We start from the raw sequence: 6,076 nt of genomic DNA, 5'->3' as shown, positions 1-6,076 counted from the left end.
TGGTGCTGAAGTTCTCTGCGTCTGTCCCTCCATCAGAGGGCAAACGCCACAACCAGGCCCAGCTTTCACTCTATTTCTGTCTTGTGTTTTTTTCATTTTTCCTTAAACCTCCTCGCGTTCTATTCAAGATTTCATGAACCCCCGCGTTCTCTCTCTCTGCACTGGTCACGGGAAGAGAGAAACCCCCCTCCCATAAAATATACTTAAATTTTCAAAAATATTCTCATGTTATGTTACTTAGTTTATGCTAATCCATATATATTTCAGAACAGTGTGAATCACTGCTTTAATAATAGCATCTTTTTTGACACATAAATTTAATAGTCCTGTATGTGTTTGTATATATGTGTGTGTATGAGACTATGTGATTATGTTTATGAAACCAAACAGGGGTCTTTGATGTTAATGTATTTTTTTAAAAAAAATGACATCAAAGGAGCTTAACAGAGACTATAAAATATATAGAAGACAGCACATTATATATGTTCACTGTTATAATGATGGTACATGTGCTTTAAACACGTTTTTTATGCATGCATATACACATATCCTATATAGTAAAAAGCTAATATGCAAATTGTCCCCTCAGGTGGTTGTTTGACTGGGAGACTGTGAGTTCAACCACTCGCTATGATGTGCACTGACCAGCAGGGGGTGGCACAGAACATGGTGGATGTCAGCAATGCAGTGCTGGCAGCAGGGCGGCAGCGGAGGCGCTGCTGGCCCCAATGGGCGCAGACGAGAGCAGGACTGCAGTGGGATGGTGGAGCAGGTTAGTGGGCGGCACCAGGCCAAGGTGATTGCCCCACAGATAGGGACCAGTGGCAGCGGCGGTGGACAGCGGGGCAGCCACCCAACTCCCAGGCACTGAGGGAGCCAGGCGGGGAGGGGGGGCGGCTAGATTGATTGCCCTGCAGGCAGGATGGTGGAGCAGGTGAGGAGGCCACACCAGGCCAAGGCAGGGTGCCAGAAGGGGCTGCGGGGCTGTGAGACTGGAGGCACCAGATGGGGCCGCAAGGCTGGGGGCGTGAGCTGGGGCCCAATATCTGCAGGCCAGCCCAAGGGACTCCACCTGTGCACGGATTCATATACCGGGCCTCTAGTATGTACATATAACAGCATATTTGAATAACTTTTCATGTAAATAAATATTTTAAACATCATTTTTTGTGCATGTCTCTTAAAAAGTTTCCTCACTGCCCTAACCGGTTTGGCTCAGTGGATAGAGCATCGGCCTGCGGACTGAAAGGTCCCAGGTTCGATTCTGGTCAAGGGCATGTACCCTGGTTGTGGGCACATCCCCAGTTTGGGGTGTGCAGGAGGCAGCTGATCGATGTTTCTCTCTCATCAATGTTTCTAACTCTCTATACCTCTCTCTTCCTCTCTGTAAAAAACCAATAAAATATTTAAAAAAAAGTTTCCTCACTGTTGCCAAGATGTATTTGTTAAACTGTTAAGCAATATAGAAATGAATAATGTGAAAGATGAAATTGTTTTCTCAGTTTTCCTCTTGACACATTCCCTCTCAGATATACTATGTTAAGGGTCAGTGTGTATTTTTCCAATTTTCTGTATGCATTTTAGAAATATATATTACAATATGATTCATTTGTATATTTTACCTCATGCATTACTAACTTCAAATTTTGTTTCATAATGTAAAAATTATTTCCATAATAAATGCATATATGTGCATATTTGTTTACAAATACTAATATACAATATATAATGGGATTTAAATATAAATATTTTTTACATGAACCTGCTCAAGCATTTGTCTTTGATGAAGTGCATGATCATACAGATTTGGAGGCCTCTGTTTTAGAGAACTAAGACAAATCAGCTCTCAAAACACAGGTGTCATCTGAGGACACAGGAAAAGAGGGAGAGGAAAAACTGGTGACTCACTTCTATCTCCCCTCAGCAGGACTTGCAAAGCTTTTTCCACAAAATCAGAATGATCGATGTCCAAATAAATATCTCCCATACTCTAACTTCTGTTTTTTGACATTTGCTCTTTTGATGCAAAATAACTATTTCTCCAATGAACAGCCATTATTTCTGGAGAGACTATCTTGGAAGCTCTATTTTGCTTATTTTATTTTATTTTATATTTATTTTTTTCCTTTTCTTTGAAGTTACTGAGGTAACATGCATTAACCAACTTATATAATTTTCAGGTGCACAACTACACAACACATCATCTGTACATTGTATTTTATGTTCACCACCCCAAGTCAAGTCTCCATCCAACACCATTTATCCTCCCTTTACCCTCCTCCACCTCTCCTCAGTCTCCTATCCCCGGCAACCACACACTGTTGTAGATGTCCATGAGTTTCTCTCTCTCTTTTTTTTTTACTCAATCCTTCCACATCCTCCAGCCCCCAACTCCAGACTCCCCACCTGTCAGCCTGCTCTTTATCTATGAGTCTCTCTATGTTGCTTGTTAGTTCCTTTTGTTCATTTAGAGTCCACATATGAATGAAATCATACAGCACTTGTCTGTCCCTGACTGGCTTATTTCACTTAGTATAATGCTTTGGTTAACTCTTTTTTCAAGCAAAAGTTTAACTTCTGAAGCAAAAAGATAAACAATTTCAGCAAGGAATTCTCTCAAAATGAGGATACTTTTCTTTATATAAACACCAACACACCATTATTTGGAGGCAAAAATTAATTTTCTCTCATCTTTACCCCAGTGCCCTTTAGCTACAATTTCTAGGAATTTGGTAGAGTTTCATGTGAGCTCCAGGATTTATAATGCTAAAGCCTCCAAAAAAAGTAATTTAGATGGCTGACATCAGAGGAATGGCAGCATAAGGATGCATCGTTTCCTCTCCTGATGACATTATAACAAGTTAGCCATCTATAATTAAACAAAGAAGTCCCTGCTCCCAGGATGCATACCTGGGAGACCTACACAATGAAACACCTAAAGGTGGGAAACGGAATAAATGGGGAAATGAGAAGGAAAGAAAGTGCAGATGGCCCACAGATGCAGCCTTGCAGCCAAAAACTCATGACCTGTCCAGGAGAGGGAAGAAAGTTGGCACCAGCAGGTGATTCCTTTGGCCTGGAGGAACAGCAAGCTGTGGGGGGCAGTCTACAAGCCAGAAGAGAGTGGAACCAAATATTCAAATATCTGAAAGAGGAAAATTACTCACCATGAATAATATATCCAGCAAAATTATCCTTTAAATATGAAGGAGAAATAAAGTTTCCAGAGATATAGAAGCTGAGGGATTTTATCACCAGAAAACCTCCATTGCAGGAAATACTCAAGGAAGTTATTCTTCCTTAAACAAAGAACATAAGGGCACAACAATAAAAGTAAAGTCACCAAAAAAAACCTGACAGCATAAACAGGGATAATTTATGACAACAAAAACATAAAAAAGGAGGGGGTAAAAGTATAACTGGCAAAGAAAGTTAAAGGTCAGATGCACTCAAAGGAAAAAAAAACTACTGTATATATGCAACTTTATTTTTTATAAACCTAATGGCTATAGGAAGTCCATATCCATCAATAATACCCTAAATGTAAAAAAAACTACTGTATATATGCAACTTTATTTTTTATAAACCTAATGGTAACCACACACAAAAATCCCCAAACCAGGACACATAGCTTAAAAAAAGAGGAAACATAGGAAAGAAGTATGTAATACAACCAAACAAAAATAACAGACAGAAACACGAAGGAAAGAAAAAAACTACTGTATATATGCAACTTTATTTTTTATAAACCTAATGGCTATAGGAAGTCCATATCCATCAATAATACCCTAAATGTAAATGATCTAAATTAAGCAGGAAAGAGCCACAGAGTAGCAGAGTGGATCAAAAAACAAAACCCAACCATATGCTGCCCACAAGAGAAACATCTAAGCTGCAAAGACAAAGGTAGATTCAAAGTAAAAGGATGGAAAATGATTCTCTAAGCAAATAGCATTCACAAAAAGCAGGGGTAGCCATACTTTTATCTGACAAAATAGATTTCAAGATAACAAGAAACAAAGATGGACACTACATCAAGGAAACAAGCACTTCTTAATATATATGCACCCAACCAGGGAGCACCAAAATATATAAAACAACTACTCACAAAACTAAAGGGAGAGAAAGATCAAAACATAATCCTAGTTGGAGACTTTAATATTCCATTGACAGCTCTGGACAGATCAACCAAACAGAAAATTAATAAAGAAATATCGGCCTTAAAAGAAACACTAGACCAAATGGACATAATTGACATTTACAAAACCTTTCATCCCACAACATCAGATTATATATTCTTCTCCAGCACACATGGAACATTCTCAAGAATAGACCATATGTTCAGTCATAGAACTAGCATCAACGAATTCAAGAAGATTGAAATTATACCAAGCATATTTTCTGACCATGATGCCATGAAACTAGAAATCAACTGCAAAAAAGAAGTAAAGAAACCCACAAATACATGGAGATTAAACAACATACTACTGATAAATGACTGGGTCAAAAAACAAATAAAATATGAGACCAAAAGATAGAGAAAAGTGAGAATGACAATACAACATATCAAAACTCTGGGATGCAGTGAAAGCAATAATAAGAAGGAAGTTTATATCATTACAGGCCTATCTCAAGAAACAAGAGAAATCCCAAGTAAACAACTTAACCAACTAGAAAAAGAAGAACAAAAGCAACCCAAAGTCAGAAAAAGAAAGGAAACAATAAAAATTACAGCAGAATTAAATGAAATAGAGGATAAAAAGAGTATGCAAAAATTAACAAAACAAAGAGCTGGTCCTTTGAAAAGATTAACAAAACTGAAAAACCCCTGGCTAGACTCACTAAACAAAAAAGGGAAAAGACCCATATAAACAAATTCAGAAATGAGAGAGAAGAATAACCACAGACATCACAGATATACAAAGGATCATACTAGCATATTATGAAAGGCTATATGTCACCAAATTCAATAACCTAGAAGAAGTGAATAAGTTCTTAGAAATATAAAACCTTCCTAGACTAAATAATAAAGATTGGAAAATCTAAATAGACTGATCATCAGTGGGTAAATTGAAACACCATCAAAAACCTCCCAAAAAACAAAAGTCCAGGACCAGATGGCTTCATCAGTGAATTCTACCTAATGTTTAAAGAAGATTTAAAACCTATCCTTCTCAAACCTTTCCAAAAAATTGAAGAAGAGGCAATACTTCCTAACACATTCTATGAGGCCAATATAAACCTTATACCAAAACCTGGCAAAGATAACACAAACAAAGAAAACTACAGAACTATATCTCTGATGAATACGATGCAAAAATCCTAAACAAAATACTAACAAATTGAATACAACATTACATCCAAAAAACCACTTATATTATGATCAAGTGGGGTTCATTCCAAGGGTACAAGGATGGTTCAACATACAAAAATCAATCAATATAATTAACATTAACAAGAAGAGAAAGGATAAAAATCATGATCTTATCAATAGATTTATAAAATGCACTAGTGGCCTGGTGCATGAAATTCATGCACGCGGGGGGGGGGGGGGGGGGGTCCTTCAGCCCAGCCTGCACCCTCTCCAATCTGGGACCCCTCAAAGGATATCCTACTGCGGGTTTACAGGGATCAGGCATAAACCAGCAGTCGGACATCCCTCTCACAATCCGGGACTGCTGGCTCCTAACCGCTCATCTGACTGCCTGCTTGATTGCCCCTAACCACTCTGCATGCCAGCCTGCTCATTCCCAAATGCCCCCCCACCAGCCTGATAACCCCCAACTGCCCCCTATGCCAATGTGCTCGCCCCCAACTGCTCCCCCTGCTGGCCTGCTTCTCCCTAACTGCCCCCCCCTTGCTGGCCTGATTACCCCCACTTTCCCTTCCCATTGGCCTGCTCACCCCCAACTGCCCCCCTGGTGGCCTGCTCACTCCCAACCGCCCCCCTCCCTGCAGTCCTGATCACCCCCAACTGACCCCCACTGATGGCCTGCTTACCCCCAACTGCCCTCACCACTGGCCTGATCACCCACAACGCCCCCCCCCCCCCCCCCCTGCCCCCCCCACCTCCCCC

At 39.9% G+C, this 6,076-nt stretch overlaps 1 long non-coding RNA gene across 1 annotated transcript in view; it reads right to left on the bottom strand.

The window, feature by feature from the left end:
• Positions 1–1,007: 1,007 nt before the first annotated feature.
• Positions 1,008–6,076, bottom strand: part of LOC106726704 — a 10,313-nt gene continuing 5,244 nt past the window's right edge. Inside the window, exon 3 of the long non-coding RNA XR_001362784.1 lies at positions 1,008–1,072. This is a non-coding gene — a long non-coding RNA (uncharacterized LOC106726704). The remainder of the gene's footprint in view (positions 1,073–6,076) is intronic.

Source organism: Myotis brandtii, unplaced genomic scaffold (assembly GCF_000412655.1).
Source record: "Myotis brandtii unplaced genomic scaffold, ASM41265v1 scaffold305, whole genome shotgun sequence".
NCBI classification, from domain to species: domain Eukaryota; kingdom Metazoa; phylum Chordata; class Mammalia; order Chiroptera; family Vespertilionidae; genus Myotis; species Myotis brandtii.
The sequence above is the reverse complement of the archived record's forward strand: the minus strand, read 5'-3'. Positions and strand labels throughout refer to the sequence as shown.